Here is a 20,704-nt window from a genome sequence, read left to right on the forward strand (position 1 = left end):
CACACCGCTCGTTGATTCTCCGATCGTCCATCGAAGAATCCGAAAAAAATACATAAGCGAGAATACCCGACGCACTGAAAAACAATCTCTTGGATACTAGCATTTCCGAACTCGGAATAACGACGAACACGAGCACCACGATGCGGGCAATGTCGATCGTTTACACAAAGTGCGAACAAAAAACACAAAGAAAAATACGAAAACGCGGGAACGACGAAATGCGGCAAGTTTCAGCCTCCGCGCCCTGCTTGTCACTGACGACCGTCGACCGTTCACTCTTCCATCAGCGTTCCACCCAAGTACGAACGAAAACACAAAGAAAAACGCAAAAACGCGGGAACGACGAAATGCGGCATGTTTCAGCCTCCGCGCCCTGCTTGTCACTGACGACCGACGACCGTTCACTCTTCCATCAGCGTTCCACTCAAGTACGAACGACATTACAAGAAAAATGCAAAAACGCGGTAAAGACGAAATGCGGCGTGTTTCAGTTTCCACGCCCTGCTTGTCACTGACGACCGACGACCGTTCACTCTTCCATCAGCGTTCCACCCAAGTACGAACGAAAACACAAAGAAAAATCCAGACCAACAATTGAAAAGGCCGCATCAACATTTTGTAAACAAACATGTTTCTGCCGACTTGAGGCCTTTTGAACTCCACCCACACACCTCACCACCACTAATAGAAAGCGCAAACATCAAGCTTTCTGTTAATGGTGGTGAGATGCGTGGGTGGATCACAGAAGGCCCTAAGTCGACAGAAACGTGTTTGTTTACGCAATGTTGATGTGGCCTTTTCAATTGTTGGTCTTGAAATACGAAAACGCGGTAAAGACGAAATGCGGCGTGTTTCAGCCTCCACGCCCTGCTTGTCACTGACGACCGACCACCGTTCACTCTTCCATCAGCGTTCCACTCAAGTACGAACTAAAAACACAAAGAAAAACGCAAAAACGCGGGAACGACGAAATGCGGCATGTTTCAGCCTCCGCGTCCTGCTTGTCACTGTCGCATTCACCCCGCTTATACACAAAAATACTACCGCTACTATTGTTACCTAAAAAACTTCCTATACCTATAAATCTACCTAAACCTATTTTTCCTACCTCTATAAAAGTACCTACATACTAGGTACTTATTATTTAGGTACCTACGTATTCCTTTTTTAACCTCTGCAATATATTCTTTGAATCGAATTTCAAGCGTTCTTTTTGTTTGCCCTATGTAGATTTTATTGCAATGTGGACATGTAATCTTATAAACTCCCACTTTGTTTAAATCACTTATTTTATCTTTTGTTGATCCTAATAATGACTTAAGTTGACAGTTCCTGCTACTGAAAACTAAATCTATACCCAAGTTTCAGAATTTTGATTTTAATGGTTTCGTAATATTATCATCCGCAACCCTTTTTAACTCTTCTTGTTCAGTAGCAAGAGTTGTCATGCTTTTTCTAAATAAATCCCTCTTTTTCTTATCGATAATAGCCTTAACTGTACTATCGTTATATCCATTGAGCCTAGCCGTTTAAAAAATATATTCCATTTCCTTTTGTTTGCCTTTACACCAAAACCTTCATTTAGGTAACGAGTCGGGACTGCCTAAATGGAGTACAAGATTGCAATAAAGTTTAAGAAGGTGAGTTACTAGGAGATTTAAAGGAGGTCATGTGGAGGGAGTTTGAAGTGTTAGAAAAGGGTTTAGCGAATGAATTTAAATCGAAAGTGGCAGAACATGTTTTCCAAGATGAACACCTGTTGACAAAGGATAACATTAGTATCCTGCGAAATGTATCTTCATCTTGGAAGCTTGACGTAGCGGAAAGTTAAGAAATCCACAAAGAAAGGGCGGCATCACTTCTTAACAAGGATCAGGGAAACGGTCAGTCATGTTTATTTAAATTCATACCTAAGCGCAGTACACATGATAGGAATACGTAGGTACCTAATAAGCTACATACTAGGTACTTTTATAGAGGTAAAAAAAAATAGGTTTAGGTTATAGGTATAGGTTAGTTTTATTGAAATGGTACACAGCAAAAAAAAAAATATGAAAGTTAAACAGCATGTAAATTGAAGATCAACTGAAACTTGCGGCAGAAAAATGTAAATCACCAACATTTAACGTCAGCCGAGCAGCCCGCTGATGGTCAGACGGCTTGTTTACAGATTTTAAAGTATATTCGCCTTAAATTTACATGCATCTGCTATAAATCATGCCAGCCACTCTTCGTCATCAGCTAAACGAACGGCTGCTCGCAGCTGTGGCGCTGGCGGTTTCCTCGTTGTCTTTCTCAGTACTCTCTGCAGCAGCCGGAGCATGTCGAGAATGCGTGCATTATGATAGAAGCAGTTTAACTTTGACTGTAATGCTTTTCAACAAGCTGAGATAGCCGAGAGAGCTCGGGCGTGCTACTCACACCCCAAGGATCTGAGTTCAATTCTCGCTCGGATCTCAAATTTTCATTTTTTAACAGATATCTGCAACGTAATTTTAGGATCGCACAAAAATTTCCATCATATATGACGGGGTCCTTTTGTTACATTCGATCCGTCATAAATTTACAGGTTTTTTTTCGAACTGTGTATATAATAAGTGATAAAACCAATCCATGACTACTTGCTAGTCTTTAACTGAAGATGTTTATAGCAGATAGTTTTATGGAATGCCAAAGGTGCAAAGTAAAAAACTACCACATAAAACTAATATAGAACAACTAGCTTTTTCATATGCTCGTATAAAACCAGGATAAAACATGAATAAACCTTCAAGGCATGCTGATTGTTACTTGGGAGGGTTCGAAAAGTCGGTACAAGTTCGGTTTTTTCGTGTTTTGTGCCCAGTTAGTCATTTGAGTGGCAATTCATTCAAATGAGGGAGCGTCCATATATTACGCTACGCAAATATTGTCCATTTTAACCCCCCGTCTCCCTATATCACACTTTTTGTATGAAACCTCTGAAATTTTTATATGGGTCGTCACACTTTTCTGAACCCCCTCACCTCCCCCAAGCGAGACGTAATTTATAAACGTTTCCAAGGAATCGCTTCCCATTTGAAGAGAGCTCTAGTAGACTGAAATCGTAAACATACCTAAATGCAAAACATGTTTGAAAAGATTTGACTAGAAGCGAAAACGACTGAAGAAAAGAACGCGTTTGAAAGCCCCTGAAACACTCCTGGAAACCCATGGGACCCATTCAACCCCCTGGAACGGCCCTTTGAGCGAAATCCTTTAAAAACCCGAGGATCGCTCCTGAAATACTCCTGGGACCCCCTTAACATTCTGAATCCCTCTGGAACACCTCTGGAACGCGCTTGAAACTCATTGATACCCCCTGAAACCTTCCTGAAGCCCTTTGTAATACTCGGGGAACATTCCTGGAACGCCTTTGAAACCCCATGAAATGCACGATTAGGTAAAGTCAACAAAATCTGGCAGTAATGCTAACATTGTAGGTTATGCCAGTGTTGAACAATTGGATCCTAGATGCATAATGATAGTGTGATAAGAAAAATATTTTTTTTTTTCAAATAAAATTACAATGAAAATGTGATTTTAAACAATGTTAAACTGTTAAGGGCATCTTTCCAGTTTTTGTAACTATAGTGTGACTTTGATATTTGTGGTCGATTTGCCAGCAAAGCTTATTTCGTACCAACAATTTCTAAAAAATAATCTTAAGGATTCTGTAGTTTTCGTGTCATCAGCGGTACAAAATTTTCAATCGATATTTTTAACGTAAAATAGTATAATTTTATAACTTTATTTGAGCAATATCATGACACACATGTATACGCATCTACATCATATGTTTACGTTGATGGAATATTACTCAAGTTAGATTTATAATAACATTTTCAGAAACTGTTCAACATTTGGGTAGTGTTCAACAATTGGCGAATTAGCCTATGTACTTACAGTACATAAATGTTCATATTCAATAGCATATACCTTGTTCTGCCATTTCTGTGCAAATGAATTTTTCAATAGCGTCGTTGATTACTTATATAAATCTTCTTTGTAATTGTGGCACCTCTTAGCCTTCTTCTACTGAAAAATCTTAGCAAAGCTAGCATAGTTCTCCAGTATCAACCAACCTGCAAAGTTGGTGCCGAACCTTTGCTTCGTTGCTCTAATGCAAAGTCATGCTCTCATATTGCATCTTGCTTTGCTCTTTAGATAACCGTGTAAATGTTCAAACGTTTGAAATATTTGTTCACACGTCAAACACCAAAGGAAGTAGCAAGTAAACAAACCGATTATTCCATGCACCACCCAAAAAGTGTAATCGACGCTGAAAAATTCTAGCAGCGAAACGAACCAATGTATGCTAAAACTGGTGGGAACATATTGTGGTGGGACAAAAAATTTTTGCAGGGGGTCGAATACGGTGCAAAAGATGCAATATAATCCGACATAATCTGTCATATCTCATTTCGTTCCACTTGAATCGCATACCTTGAAATTTATGAACGATGTGGTATGCAGCACTGCTCGATAAAAAGTACTTAACTCTTTCAGAGTGATTTTGCAGGGAAAAATGTTTTCTGTCGCCTTATAGCCTTATGCTGTTTCCTATACCTTTTCCTGTATGTGCTTGTATATTGCTCAGACCGCATGCATAGACGATCCTTCTTGTCTAGGAGACACTGAACCATGTCCGATTTTCCATTCCAACGGAAACATTTAGCTAAAGCATCCACCTGATACCTCCACAACCGCATCGCATCGCATCGGCTGCTAGCTATGTACGTAAGCATGTAGGTGTGGTTCCGTTTTTAGTGCATCTAAAGCCCAGCCCCACACGGCGTTCTACTCTACACGGCTCCGGTGTTTACCGCCGGTGTAATTGACCTACATTTTAAAACCTGTGGAAAAATATCATCAAAAGATGAGAGCGAGCGGCGTCATTGTGGGGCTTTTTTTCCGTTCCTACAACGTTGCATGCTTCCCGACCCGAATCACATAACAAAACTGTAACAGCATAACGACTACAAGTAGTTGTAAGATAATTGTTACAAGGATTCTTCTATGTGATTATCTGTAACAAAATTATAAAATTCTATTATTGTTCTTCCAATTACTAGATAATAACATTTATGCAATTCAGTAACATAATTTATATTTTATCTAACTCATTTTGATATCATAATGGCCAATTTTTCCGAACTGGTTCATTATGCAACTAAAATTAGTTGCATAATGAAAAATAGTTGTATAATATTCATAATACAACTCATTTGAGTTGCATTATGAACATTATGCAACTCAAATGAGTTGCATTTTGAAAAAAAAAATCATTGCATAAAATTGTGTATGGGACTCGTTGCAAAACTCGATTTTTTCAGCACTCTTCGTATTTATCCAACTCGGCAAGCCTCGTCGGATAAATGTACGACTCGTGCTGAAAAAATCAACTTTTTGCAACTCGTTACATAAATAACTATTGTAATATTATACAAATTAATATAATTGCATTAAAATTTTTTTCGGAGTGTTGGTTGGACATGGTTTTTCAGAGGGTTCACCCATTAATGCATGGCTGCCATGCGTAAGATGATAGAATTGTAGAATTTATTATTTTGAAGGTGATGCGGCACAGTTCGCTTGGTTGCATAAGGCGTTTTCTGGTAGATTGACACTGTGCTGTGAAAGTTGTAAGGAAGGCTATTTTTTTAACTCGTTTCTAGTTATAGCCATGGCTATGAACGAACATGAGTTGAGGAGGGAGAAATTACATAGAAAGATACAAAGGAAGGAGGAAAAGAACGGGCCAGAGATTGAACCCAGGACCTTCTGCATACGAAACAGAAGCGGTAGCCACTAGACCACCAAGACAGGCTGAGTTAGAATAGGTCTGAAAATTTAAAAGAATTTCATTCTGAAATGAATAACACAACTTGTTATAATTTTGTTATTTTCAAGCAAGTTTAGTCGAACAAGTTTTTATATGAACTCATTATAATTATGTCACTACTTGATATTCCTTTGTTTCAATTTGAGATAGGTTTGTAAGAATTTAACTAATTTAAACTAACGAACATGCTCAATAATAATTCATTGTAACAAAATAACACATACACAACCTCCACTCATTATATTATTTTCATCTGGTCAGGCTTGCTAGTATCAGAAAAGAGCTTGCACGGTGATATGAGCAGAAACAGCAAGGTGGCGTTTAAAAATGCGATGCATGCACAAGGGTTCGGGGGTTTTATCTTCCACTTGAATGGCTCAATAATTTACGATACGGGAAGCTTGCTTTTCAAACATGGGGCCAAAACTGTTGGACCGGGATTATTGCATTTTCGAAAGGCTTTGTGTCGAGTGCACTCAAGTCAAAAGGGATGGGTTTTTGGAAGGGAATTATCCCGATTTAAATTTACCGCAATTTGGATGTAATGTTTTTCCGAATGAGAGAGCTTACATGTGTAACAGTATTGTTAGTCCACTCATGTTGTAATTATTCGATTCAAAAAAAAAAAAAAGATCAATTTAATACTTGGTTACGTACGCTCTAGAGTGGGTAGTCTAAAACTGCCTTGAACAAAATTAAAGAATTTTCTCGGTGGTAAACAATTCTATGGATTTTCTCCATTCAGTAGACTAGCACTTTTCCACCCTTCAAGTTTGATAGTACATACATACTTCTGAGTTCGTTTTCTATTTCAATCCATTCTTTCATTGATTCGGAGAAATAAACCAGTTAACATGTCTTCCTTCTCAATCTTCATTCTGAATGCGTTTGGCAAATAGTAGTTCGTGCTGCAATTTCACCATCCGGGATGAAATTACTGCTGTACTCCATTTAGTACTTACTCCTAAAAAAAGTGAAAAACCAAACCGTCTTAGTTTTTCCCAGCTGTGGAAAGGTGAATGACATATGCGTATGTAACCGCCCAAACAGAGATCCATTTGTCTTCCTACAGGGTTGACTGAAACTATGGGGCACAATGGATTTCACTTAGTCATCCTTGGGGACGCGAACCATTGTTGTCGTCGTCGTTGTAGTGAGCGGGAGATGACCTCAACCACGCTCCGAAAACTGCTATCCTAACGAAGACAAAGCACAATCCCACTTACCGTGTGTGTATTATGTAGCAACCTAGAATGGACGACAATCCGTTGATTAACTTGATGGGGATCGGAAATTTTGCTGATTATTCTTTTCTTCATACAGTTGCTTGTAGTCCAGACAAAGTCCAGGTGTAGACATGGTTGGGTTGGAAAATGGAGCTATCTGTCAACTCAGGCAACCCACATCGACTTTTTATCTTTCTTCTTGAATACTGAAATTTTGTTAATTTTGCTCAGAAAAATTTAGTTTAGTTTGAACACATGACGCGACTTTTGAAGTGATAATAAGGCTCCCTCTTGGCGGCATCCGCAAACATTCAAGGTTTTCAGACCTGTTAAGGACAGGCTTGTTAGAATCCCAATATGGCCGCCACAATGGCCGACTTCGGCACCTACTCACGATTTCGAGAGCACAACCCAAGTAACATTTTAAATTTTGTTCGGCTCTACAAGAGATCTTCATGACCAATTTCATTAAACTTGCAATAAAACTAAATCATACATCAAAACCTCTTGATAACCTCTTTAAGAGCATCTTCCGGCTAAGTGGACCACTCTCGGAGAGGTTTTGCAAACCGCATTAAGAATAGCAATAGACCCGTTTTAAAACCTAGTTGAAAAATTCTCGATTGTTGTTGTTTTTTTTTTTCAACAAAAACTATGACAGCTCAAGATGCAGAGAAGCTTCTTCGATGGCACGTAAAGTTCAGGAGGATACATCATTCGTAAATAGAAAGCGATTATTTCAAAGCAATATTTTAGTAGTTATTGTGCTGGTAGGCTTATGCGCATTCGAATTTACCGTGAATATTGGGGTTGCAGAATCATAAAATTAATGCGCTTCGAAAATAGTGAATATTATCATCTTGGAATGAAATAAATCAATTTGTGAATTTAGTAAAACTATGTCGAATCACAAGAAAACTCAGCAGAGAAAGTTTATTTATGTGAGCATGTTATGGAAATGGTGACAAACTATCAATTCATTGCTAATTTGAGCAAAATTAACTATTTCCCATTCACGTTAGCTAATTCTTCAATATGGCGACAACCACAATCAGCGAAAATAAAACGAAAGCAAGTTTACTTTTATGATGACCGCAATAAACCTAGCAGTGTCGAAGTTCTCCTTTTCCATCAACAGATGTCGTTACTAATCGAACGGATCGCCTTCTGTTGAGAGTTTTAACAGTTTTATTGTGGTAATAATGATTGCCAGAAGGTTTACATATAGGAAAGTTTTGTTTACTCTTAAAATCTGCCTTTATGGATATCTTCAAGTATACTATAAAACATTTTATCAATGGTTTTCATAAAAGCATTCATAAAACTGTGAGTTTTAATTATTGCTGTAATAAAACTTTAATAAAAATCGAAGAAAACCAATCAGCATTGAAATTGTTACTTGGGAAATCTATTTGTAAACATAACCAGCGCACCTGAGCTTCTTATTTTAAGCTTATTACAAGTGAGCAAGATCAGAATAATTAAATTCACTGTTGTTTGAAGCTTGCTTCTTGAGATTTGTGCGTCTAAAGTTCTGATGCACTGTTGAGGCGGGATTTCAAGACGTTTGTCCTTAATACGTGGTGTTTTTTGAAAATAACTTGCTACGGGGATCTTTTATTAGATCGACTGAGGAGTAGACTACAAGGTTCAAACAGTTACGCAGTCTTTATTGCGAAAATACGAGGTTTATTATGTGCCCGATGTTTCGTCTCTGGGATTTTGTCTCATCTTCAAGAGTATGAGTAAATAGTTGTTAATTTTTAATCTTAGGTTTAGTCAATCAGTAACTGTCTGGGTGATTTCTGGTACATTGACTGATTTCGTTTGCCTAGTTCTAAGTGGTCGAGCGACAAAAAAAAAGCCCGAGTTCTTCATTCGTGTTGCTTATATTTCAAACGAACCTGAACATTAGATTAGAATTAATTTACTTAATCAAATATTTGGGTAAAACTTGTATTGTTTGAATTGTTCGTTACATTTCCTGTAACGAAGAAAACTGATGAATCTTACACACTTAATTTTGAATACCGTGTTCGGTAAGTTTTTGACGAAATAGGAACAGCTGTAATGGGTTGTCAATTTCTTGATTTTGCTTTGGCTGACCAAGCCATGTGGGAAATTACACTGTTGAAAATGCTTTGACATCCACGTGCACAACAGAACATGTGCTCGATGAACAAATTGAGATTTGAAATTATGAAAAGAAATCCACGTACTCCGGTGAGACTCGAACTCACGACTCCCAATTCGCTAGACGGGCGCTTCTATTCCTTCAAGCTACGGAGTCACTCGACTATCTCCGTCGCCAGCAGGCCTAGAACTGAACTCGATTCCACAATCGCACATGGTTATCTTCTTTTCACAATCCAAACCCCCTTCGGATGGGATTAGATGAACATCTAACACATTGTCTGTTGTGCACATGTATGTCAAAGCGGGAGAGGAAGTTATTTTTAATTGTCGAGAGCTTCGGGCACTGCCTTCCAATCACTTATTGGTATGGCAATTAGTGTGCAGTCGGACTCTCGACGGGTCGGTCCTCGGCCGACCGAATACGGTAAGGGTGACCGTAGCACCTTACAAATGTCAATTTCTTGATTTTGCTTTGGCTGACCAAGCCATGTGGGAAATTACACTGTTGAAAATGCTTTGACATCCATGTGCACAACAGAACATGTGCTCGATGAACAAATTGAGATTTGAAATTATGAAAAGAAATCCACGTACTCCGGTGAGACTCGAACTCACGACTCCCAATTCGCTAGACGGGCGCTTCTATTCCTTCAAGCTACGGAGTCACTCGACTATCTCCGTCGCCAGCAGGCCTAGAACTGAACTCGATTCCACAATCGCACATGGTTATCTTCTTTTCACAATCCAAACCCCCTTCGGATGGGATTAGATGAACATCTAACACATTGTCTGTTGTGCACATGTATGTCAAAGCGGGAGAGGAAGTTATTTTTAATTGTCGAGAGCTTCGGGCACTGCCTTCCAATCACTTATTGGTATGGCAATTAGTGTGCAGTCGGACTCTCGACGGGTCGGTCCATACCAATAAGTGATTGGAAGGCAGTGCCCGAAGCTCTCGACAATTAAAAATAACTTCCTCTCCCGCTTTGACATACATGTGCACAACAGACAATGTGTTAGATGTTCATCTAATCCCATCCGAAGGGGGTTTGGATTGTGAAAAGAAGATAACCATGTGCGATTGTGGAATCGAGTTCAGTTCTAGGCCTGCTGGCGACGGAGATAGTCGAGTGACTCCGTAGCTTGAAGGAATAGAAGCGCCCGTCTAGCGAATTGGGAGTCGTGAGTTCGAGTCTCACCGGAGTACGTGGATTTCTTTTCATAATTTCAAATCTCAATTTGTTCATCGAGCACATGTTCTGTTGTGCACATGGATGTCAAAGCATTTTCAACAGTGTAATTTCCCACATGGCTTGGTCAGCCAAAGCAAAATCAAGAAATTGACATTTGTAAGGTGCTACGGTCACCCTTACCGTATTCGGTCGGCCGAGGACCGACCCGTCGAGAGTCCGACTGCACACTAATTGCCATACCAATAAGTGATTGGAAGGCAGTGCCCGAAGCTCTCGACAATTAAAAATAACTTCCTCTCCCGCTTTGACATACATGTGCACAACAGACAATGTGTTAGATGTTCATCTAATCCCATCCGAAGGGGGTTTGGATTGTGAAAAGAAGATAACCATGTGCGATTGTGGAATCGAGTTCAGTTCTAGGCCTGCTGGCGACGGAGATAGTCGAGTGACTCCGTAGCTTGAAGGAATAGAAGCGCCCGTCTAGCGAATTGGGAGTCGTGAGTTCGAGTCTCACCGGAGTACGTGGATTTCTTTTCATAATTTCAAATCTCAATTTGTTCATCGAGCACATGTTCTGTTGTGCACATGGATGTCAAAGCATTTTCAACATTGTAATGGGTTGTTTACCTTTCGCATCCGTTTTTGACAGTTGGTGTACTGAGCCTCAGTCAAATCGATTACCGAAACTACCGAAATCGTACCGTATTACTGTGGGCTTCGTGGCCGTGCGGTTAGCGGCGTCAGTCGTTTAGGCGTATTGTGAGTGCCACGGAGTGAGGGTTCGATTCCCGCTCCAGCCGGAGGAAACTTTTCGAACGAAAAGTCATCCACTGGTCCACTGGGTGTTCAGTGTTGTCCGTTGCCTTCCGGAGCTAGCAGCTGCAAGAGGAGCTGCTACAGGTGCAAGTAGGGTATCGCGCCACTTGGGCGGTGGCTTCTATATTCGTCTGTTTTCCACTATAACTTAGTCAATTTTGAACCAATTGACTTGACATGTTGTACACGGGTAGATATTATACATATCTCACCGCATTCCAAAATTTGTGTCATTTGGTTCAAGTTTGTCTGAGTTATAGCGGAAAACAGACGAAAATAGAAGCCACCGCCCAAGTGGCGCTATTCCCTATAAGCACAATATCAAACTGTTTTGCATTTACAGTTTACATCGCTGTGACATTTGAACACTTTTTAATTCGAAATACATAGTCGTGCATAATTGGGGTTTTAAATTTTGAAAAATGTTTCGATTTTTTAATTTTATACAAAAGAGTTCCTTTTTCTGAGCCACAATGATTTTTCAGATTTTTAGAACTTTATTATGGTACCTAAAATCAATTTCAAAGAGATTTTTTGAAATCACCTTTCGACAGCTGAGCAACTGTCGCTCAGTACAAACTGCGACGAGGGGTGATTCGACAAAACGCTCCCATACAAACTTCAAATTGATTTTTATATAGGTTCCCGAGCGCCAAAATTCACGAAAATTTGGCTTTCGGCTCAATTTGACATGCAGATTCAGAATATCGAATAATCTCCACACCATTAAAGAAGCCAATTGACCGGACAAACGCCGATTACAGCATCTCAAATTTGGCCATTTTGTATGAAAATTGGCGTTTGTCCGATCCCACAGTGTATGTCCGAGAATTCCCAGATGTATGCATTCTAAAAGTAGAGTTTATGCAGTTACTTGTGCGGAACAAAAACTAATGAGCATATTAGTGGAGGGTTGGAATTTCTAGATAAAGTGTTATAGGATTTGTTGTACGAATTTCTGGAACATTCCTAAAACAGTTATAGGTGGTTTATTTTAGTGAAGTTCTATCAGTCACTTTCAAAATATTTATGGTATATTCGTTTGCGAAACTTATAGGGCAACAAAAGAATGTCTAGAGAACATTTCGAGAATGGCTTCCGGTCGAATGTCTGGAAAGATAACTTGTGAAGGAACTTTGTGAACAATTGTTAGGTTAATTACTGCGAACATCCGAGTGGTCGTTCTCAAATCATTTCAATGGATTTCTTTAAGCAGTGAATAGAGAAATTCTCAATGCAGGCAATAGCCTGAGGTCAAGTAGATTTTAGGGCTGAAATCGGAAAGAAAATGTTGCACAGTGGTTCCATTTGTTCAGGGAAGCGGTCATTAATCATTTTCTTCGTTTTTTGAAGGGCAGATTCATTATTAGTGACCAAAAATGTTATGACTAAAAAAGGATAAATAAGTACGTTTTCTTGAACATCACTTAAAAATTTTAACTTTGGACATTTTTAATAATGATAATGAAAATACCATTAAAAAGCTATATTTTGCACTGAAATCCGAAATAAAATATTTTTAATTATTATGAAGAAAGGGTCGAATTATATCAGTTTCTGCTGAGTATAACAGGATAAAACATCTATCACACGACAGCATCATAATAGATTCTTGTGAATAGTCTAAGTATTAGCATTATAATTGCGATTTTTATTTTATTATTTTATTAGTAGGTTTTATAACTGCTGTAATAAAAATTATATAAATTTAAAGAATTTTCTCAGAAATAAGGTAGTTATCATTGTCGAAACACAGAAAAATCATCACAAATCGAATTAGTATGTATGATACTACAGTATCTAATAACCAATAGTAATAATTTTGGAACAATAGTAGAATAGTTCAAGTACAGTATCAACTACTTCTTCAATTGCAAAATTTTAGACAATTATTCGGGATTATTTCACGATACGTACGTAAAAGGAAATTTGAAACTATAAATATAATGCTAACTGTGTGTCATACGATTCATGGGCCTGCATTTTGAAGTATTCAAGTATTTCCAGTCGTTTTTGTTTCTAGCATTTGCAATGGAAATGCTATCCCGTAAAGATGTACTTGGAGTTTTAAACAAAGACAGCTCTAACCCAATTAAAGAATTTTTTACAAAAATCGCTCTATATTGCTATATATTCGACAATGGGCCTGCAATAGTATCAAAGAAATCAACTTGAATACAAAAAAAAAATACATAAATAAATTGATAAAATTGATAAAAGATTTGGGAAGGGAATATGAAGAATTAGGTCCAGTAAATATTACTCAAAGAACGTATTTACTCCTTCGTCTTCCAGCACTACAGTTTTAGGCACTGGATAGATTTTGAGGAAATGTTAGCTATAAATGCGAAATTTCTTATCAAATTTGACCATTACAAAGGTAAGTTTTGACGAAGCCAAATCAGCATGGTTGTTATGAAATTACTCATACCTCAAGCTATACCTCCAGAACTGTATTTTTTCACAATTAAAAAAAAATAAAAACATTTACAAAGCATGTTTTCAAAAAAATATCCCTCAATTATTGCAAAAGGCATTGGATTATCTCCTGTAAAAATTCAGTCATTTTGTTACGCATTTCAGAAAGTTAAAGAAGGACTAGTATGTATATATAATTTTGTAGTTATTTCAATAAATATTTTTATAAAAATAACAGGTAACTTCCAATACATCCTGCAAACTTGTATGCAAATATTTGCAGCTACAACCTTCACTGATTGATTCTCCTACTCAAATCTGATCATTTGATGGCTGACGATTGATTAAATGTGATTAAGAACATGTTTGAAATGTTACATGAAGTTTTATTATGTATATATTCTATGGGTAAAATTATGTGTTTATTACTCACATCCCCATTGACTGAAAAACATCCAGATACATTTCTTGGTGCTTTGAATTTGAAAGATAAACATCTATTATGATTCTCTGCGTTGAAAACCATTAGAAAATCCATTTGGTTTTGTTATACGAGGACACGGTGTACAACTCAAAAGTCATATATTTTTTCGACAAATTTTGAGAATGTCAAATTGCATAACACTACTCACGCTCTCAAGCAAAATATGCAAACTTGCATAAAAATGGCTTTTCTGTATTCTTGGGAGCATCATTGATATATAAAAAATATACCTACTCATTAATTAGAGAATCAATTTTTCGATTTTTGGCCTATGGCGGTACCACTGTGTGTTGGCACATTTTTTGAGAACAAAGAAATCCTGCATTCTGTCTAGTATTTGTTAAGCATTAATATAAAAATCTCAGATGCTTTCTAGTTAGCATATTTGAATAGTTTTTTAGAAATTTTCCCATGAATTCCTGAAGGAATTGTATCAGGGTTTGTTCTCGTGTTAGTAATTTTCCTGATATTTTAATGGAGACAGATTAATTATTTGGAAATTCTTCCAAAACAGGGATTCTAACAAAATTTCACGAGGATGGTTCCAGATGCTTTTAAAGAAAAAAAAAAAAAATAAAACAATCGTTGGTGGATCAAGTAGTACTGCACACCTATAAAAAATCATGTAATTTTAGGTGTCCTGAGCCTGACATATACGAGCGTATTCAAAGACACTGGTTCGCTGATTGAGAGGCACGGAATATACATGCCTCTCGGCCATATCACCGAGTTGAGAGTTGGACGATAAATGTGAAACTGTTTCACATTCCTGGTCAGATAAGTTTGTTGACATCTTGTGCAACCAACTTTAATTTACAGGATAGGCAGATGTAAAATTGAGTAATATTTGCCATTCAGTCATAAAATGTTTACGTGCGTCACGTGTAAATTCCTCATTTTTTAAGTGTGTGTGTGTAAAGTTAATGAAAAAAGTTTCCACAAAATCACCTAAAAAAAGCCAAGATCATGACAAACCGACAATCACAATAACAGACAATCAAAACGAAAACGATGGACCTATTTTACCCTCGAAAAACGCCACATCCTGTGGCCGAAACGTCCGGCAGAATAAAGTAAATCATTTGATTTTCATGACCGATCGTGTCAAATCCCTCCGATATATTATGAACGGTTTTTGGGCGACTTTTTAAATAAAGGATTCAGCGATTACTCAAGAAATCTCATGCTTCCTACAAATTGTTTCCGAAATTAATACTTTTTAAGCATGGGGGTCAACCCTAAAACACACCCCGTGGCTACGCTACTGCATAGATTAATTTTCATCTCATCGAAAGTTTTTAATAACTATAATTAATAACTGCAGATTTGTTATTAGGTTGATTAGGTTGACTGATTTTGGTGGAACTTTCAATGATTTCGGCTTGCAGTCACAGAAATTAGTGTTAATATTTTTATTTCTTCGCCGACGTTTCGATCCACGGGTTTGGATCTTTAGCATTTAGCAAGGGTTCAAAATTGTTAATGAGGTCATTCCACTAAAATCTCGACATACCCCCGTGCAAATATGGCAGCTCACAAGTTGATTAACTTCGAGCCCTGCCCTGAAGAAGATCCAAACCCGCGGATCGAAACGTCGGCGATGAAATAAAAATATCAACGCTAATTTCTGTGACTGCAAGCCGAAACCATTAAAAGTTTATAATTATTAGTCATGGCAAGGAATGGGAAGTAATTATTGTTAGTAGGGTAGGATACGTTGTCGTTATGGGAGTAACCTATGGTTGGTGATGTGATGTTGCAATGGATGCATTGATATTTACCTTCGTGTACAACCGACCAATTTTTCAATCGCGCTCCATGCTCATCATTCATTTAGTACCTTGCCCGCTTGCAAACTGTGCAAATCCAGAATTGGTAACTCGCAATGGTTTCATAAAAAACGACACGTTATTTACACATGACACATGACCATTAGCACATACTCTAAAACGTTAAATTACATAACTGTAGTTTAATACTATATAATAGTTGCTGAACATTTCTCAGGCGTCTAATGTTCATTCGTTGCGGTGGCTTGGTTTTGGTGAACAATCCGTCCATTGCCTGGACCTTGGAATACGTTGGTACGTTGGTCATGGCTGCGATGTTCCTGACGACTTTTGAGAATAAGTGCAGCGATACTCAGCGCTCTTATCATATGGTGGATAAGGTATCTTTCATTTTTATCTCTCAAGTGGGAAGGGCGAAAACCCACAGAGTAAGCTGAGTGAACGCCATAATCTTTGCAAAAGAATTTTTCTGTTCATAATAAATGAAGTAAAATTAATGTAAGACTATTCTAGGCCAGTCGCGCTACTGACATTGTACAGCTGCTATCCAGGCTGATTGAGAAAAGAAGTTAAGATTTTGATGATCAACTTTATACAACATCGAAAGTTTACTTAAATAAACTTTCCAGCTCTATCTTTAAAACTTACATTGTTCGTTTCCTGTGAAATCATGAAACCATGTCATCTACCATTGATCCATGTTTTATGAACTTTTACTGAATTTTAGGTTACCTGTTGATGAACGCCAGTATAACGTTGCCGATAATTTGTGGGATTTGTAGAAAAAATGAGCAAAATTTGTTAAATATCTACTTTTTTACTTGACATCGAGCTCGGAAATTTGTTTTGCAAAGTTTGTTGTTTAGAACACAAAAAAGGGTACCTGAGGTCAGTGCTGCTTAATTGGGTTCAAAATGTTGTCAAGTCGGCTATGGTTAGGATGTCGCTCACGTGGTGAGGATGCTATCAGAAGGGCGGCTTCAGAGGCACGTTATACTCCCTTCTCCCTTTGGGACATTTGGCGAGGACTCGAACGCATGCGATTGCAACGTGTATGCTATTTAGTTTTCGGGGTTTGTTATACATAAGTATACGGTCGTAGACGACTCATTGCTTAAACCTGTGGATGTGTATATGGTGGCTCCAGAGAGGACTCGACTGGACAATTACGCGACTGTTACGGTTTGGCTTCGCAGTCTTAAGGGGAATGGAAAACACTAGTTTTTGATTATTCCCGACGTTTCGGTCCGTTTGGGACCTTTTTCAAGGGTTCTAAAAGTTTAATACAAAGTTACAATAAGTTATAATACATTTAACATTTAACATTTAGAAGAGACATTTACCAATCTTTAAGGTTTTCTGGTCAAAAATAGTTTTGCTAAACTCGAAAAGTCATACGTTCGTTTTGGTCTGGATCGGGAGATTAAGGGTTAAAATTCACACACACACACACACACACACACACACACACACACACACACACTAAAATAAGACGAAATTAATATTGTATAACACACGAAAAAGAAAGAACATACGAACAGTAATGGTGGAAGATCGCGAAGATAGAACCCGAATTCCAGACCGCTGGAGAAAAAACAGTTTGTCCACATCACGATGGTCCATACTCGATCGGACCAAAACTAAGTGAGTAAAATGTGGAATGATGAACTTAACGCAATGAATTTTAACCCTTAATCTCCCGATCCAGACCAAAACGAACGTATGACTTTTCGAGTTTAGCAAAACTATTTTTGACCAGAAAACCTTAAAGATTGGTAAATGTCTCTTCTAAATGTTAAATGTTAAATGTATTATAACTTATTGTAACTTTGTATTAAACTTTTAGAACCCTTGAAAAAGGTCCCAAACGGACCGAAACGTCGGGAATAATAAAAAAAACTAGTGTTTTCCATTCCCCTTAAGACTGCGAAGCCAAACCGTAACAGTACATAACCTCAGTCGTATCCAGAAACAATTACGCGACGTCAAAGAAGAAGGTACGTAGTCTTTCAAGAATTGTCAACAGTTGAAAAAGTCTATCAGAAGACCACAATCAACAAACCCTGGCTCAAAAATAAGTGCAATATTTTGAAACAATTAGAACAGCAAATAGCAGGTAGAGGAATAACATGGTATGGTAGTATTTTATGCCTTTTTCTGCATCACATTTTTAAAACATCTGGGAAATAACAGCACAAGAAATAATAAAAAAAAACTCTCGATAGTTGATTTTTGAGGTGCTTCGCCACCCACATACAAGCGGTGGCCAAAATGTTTGGGATAGGCAACTTTTTTTTTCTCCCAAAAATGTTGAACATGCTGTAATTTTCCATAGAGTGCATCGAAAATTCTCAAATTTCGAATGTTTGCCAATGTGTATCATTGGTACAAATTTGAGCTCGTTTTTTTTGTTTGAGTAATCAAATAATCCTTAATAATATTCACAACATGTGCAAACTCATAAAAAATGTACATCCCTGTATGTCTGCAAGATGAAGTATAGTTATATTGTAGATTATTAGCATTCATTCTTGCTTACAGATGGTTTCTGTAGGGAATATTTTTTAACCATGAAAAATAAACTCGCACCCTATCACCCTAAAATTAATAAAACTCATGTCAAAATAAATTTAATATGTCGGAAACATCACAATAGCATACACCAAGAAGCAAAACATGTGAAAATTCAGCGAAATTTTCAAATTTCAGAATTAATATCTAAGTGGATCTTTTTTTCTGTCATTGCTTAAAAGCAATTTTCCCAATCTTATCAGAATTCACTTTATTTCTCAAAAAACAACACAGATTACTAAAACAATGTAAAATAGGTGTAGTGCATTTATTAAAAGGTATATTTTATCATTTTTGCATGTAGTTTTCATTGAGAACTGTAATAACTATATGGTGGATCTTTTTTTGTGCCGGTCACTGTATATGGTTCGGACGTTGCGTAGTGAGAACGCTCAGAAGACCAGCTTCTCATCTTCTCTTAGGGGCATTAATTGAGGACGTATGCGATTGCAATTCGAATATACTACTCAGTTTTTGAGGCTTGGTGCATACGGTCGTAGACGATTCGTGACCCTTGGATATATGGTGGCTCCAGAGAGGGCACGAACGAATAATTATGTGACGTCAAACAAAAAGGCACTACATCAGAAGACCACGAAGTTACACCAAACCTCGGTCGAAATAGCTTACGTACTGTACTGCGACAATGACACAATCATGAAAAGTGAATTATATTCAAACAATTAGAACAACAAATAGCAAGTAAAGGAATAGATTGGCATCCCTCTGCATCATATTTCGGCATCTGGAAAAAACAATCACAATGAATAGAAAAGCTCTTGATAACTTCACAACTTCACAAAAAACGTGAGTTCTTCCTTAGGAAGGAAAGTAAAGCGTGGGTTAAAAATCTCTTCCATAGAGATAAAAAATATAAGTCTGACAACTGGTCGCAGTAGCAGTATCGAGTAGGAATACAAAAAAAAACTACTACAGTTATGCTGTAAAAAGGAAATGAATTAAATATTGCCTAGATTTGTTTAATCGTTTCAGTCCTTCAGTGGTGAAATGATTATAATTATTAACCCTTATGTGGCCGGCAGGGTACCCGGGTACCCAGCACCCATTCAAAATACACGGTGTAGAAAAAAGCAAAAAGTTTGCCGGCCACATAACGGTTAAAGGGTTTCCCCCGATTGTAGGCAGAGTACAACAATAAAAGGAAATTAAGTCATTTAAATCCAAATGAAAGCTTCAGCAAGACAGCTCCTCAACAATGAAGGTCACTTGACTCCGTGAATCAGCAGATAATCAGGTTGCGTGTTGCTGACACGCCATGGCCAGACCGTGACTATAAGTGCCAAATCAACTCCATTCCTAAACACTTCAATTCCATTCCCATCTGTGCATTATACTGTTATCGTTACCAGTCAGCAGGCAGGCACACTACTAGCCAATTTTCCATGGTCCCATGCCAAGGAACTCCCGCTGACCGAAATGAGTATCCAAACTTTTCATCTCTTAGCAACACGATACTATTATTGAGAGCTTATTGTACCTAGAAAGTGGCATGTCCCAGTAAGTAAGTGTGACGGATTGTGTAGTGACTCTGCCAAAATGGTCAACGGTAGTTTCTTTCTATGTCGCCTCAGTTGGAGGTGTGAAAGAGTTTTCCGCCCTGGAACATCATCACCCACCATCACAACCACCACCTGTGGGTCTGGTCAGGTGCTGGTGCTCCATAGACGTGTTGGATGGTCAGTGATGATTGTAGTGAATTAAATTCTAGGAAAAAGTTGGTAATTGGAAAATCAATAAACTAATTTGCATGGGTAATCAAGCGTGGCTTTATCTGGTTTTATCAAATTTGAAATACAGTTGGTTTAACATTTGAGGGTCCGTGTAGACGAAGCGATGTACACATGGATATTCAGCAAGACCATGGAGGAGATGTTTGGGTTCGAATCTCGACACGATCTAGATTTTTTAAGTCTTTTTGGACATAGACACATAATGCCTGTCAAATTCTAAACGAATGCAAAGTTCTCAGTTAATTACTATACTTTTCATATTTCATAATTTGTCTGGAAAGCTACCTCAGCTTCAACAATCAACCCCTACACGTTTAGCATCGCTGGTATACCCGTTTTCCCGGAAGTGTCTCCTTGGTATTGCTTGTCTAGTTACCCATATCGTCTCATCTGCACAGACGTCGCCCTGAGTTCCTGTCGCTGATGCGCTACAGTACGTAAAAATTAACAAGC

At 38.0% G+C, this 20,704-nt stretch overlaps 2 protein-coding genes across 5 annotated transcripts in view; one reads left to right on the forward strand and one right to left on the reverse strand.

Moving 5' to 3' along the window:
- The window catches only part of LOC109423301 (endoplasmic reticulum metallopeptidase 1), a 59,568-nt gene extending 43,477 nt beyond the window's left edge, over nucleotides 1–16,091 (reverse strand). The window contains exons 1-2 of one of the 2 annotated variants that reach the window (XM_062854208.1): nucleotides 15,921–16,091; nucleotides 7,090–7,111 (exon numbers count right to left, since the gene is read on the reverse strand). The gene's annotated coding sequence lies outside the window, so the exon portion shown is untranslated. The remainder of the gene's footprint in view (nucleotides 1–7,089; nucleotides 7,112–15,920) is intronic. The other variant, XM_062854209.1, reaches the window with a different exon arrangement.
- Nucleotides 1–20,704, forward strand: part of LOC109423306 (uncharacterized) — a 764,938-nt gene that overhangs the window by 18,987 nt on the left and 725,247 nt on the right. The gene's annotated exons all lie outside the window — the stretch shown is intronic.

The sequence above is a fragment of the Aedes albopictus genome, chromosome 2 (assembly GCF_035046485.1).
Source record: "Aedes albopictus strain Foshan chromosome 2, AalbF5, whole genome shotgun sequence".
NCBI lineage: Eukaryota > Metazoa > Arthropoda > Insecta > Diptera > Culicidae > Aedes > Aedes albopictus.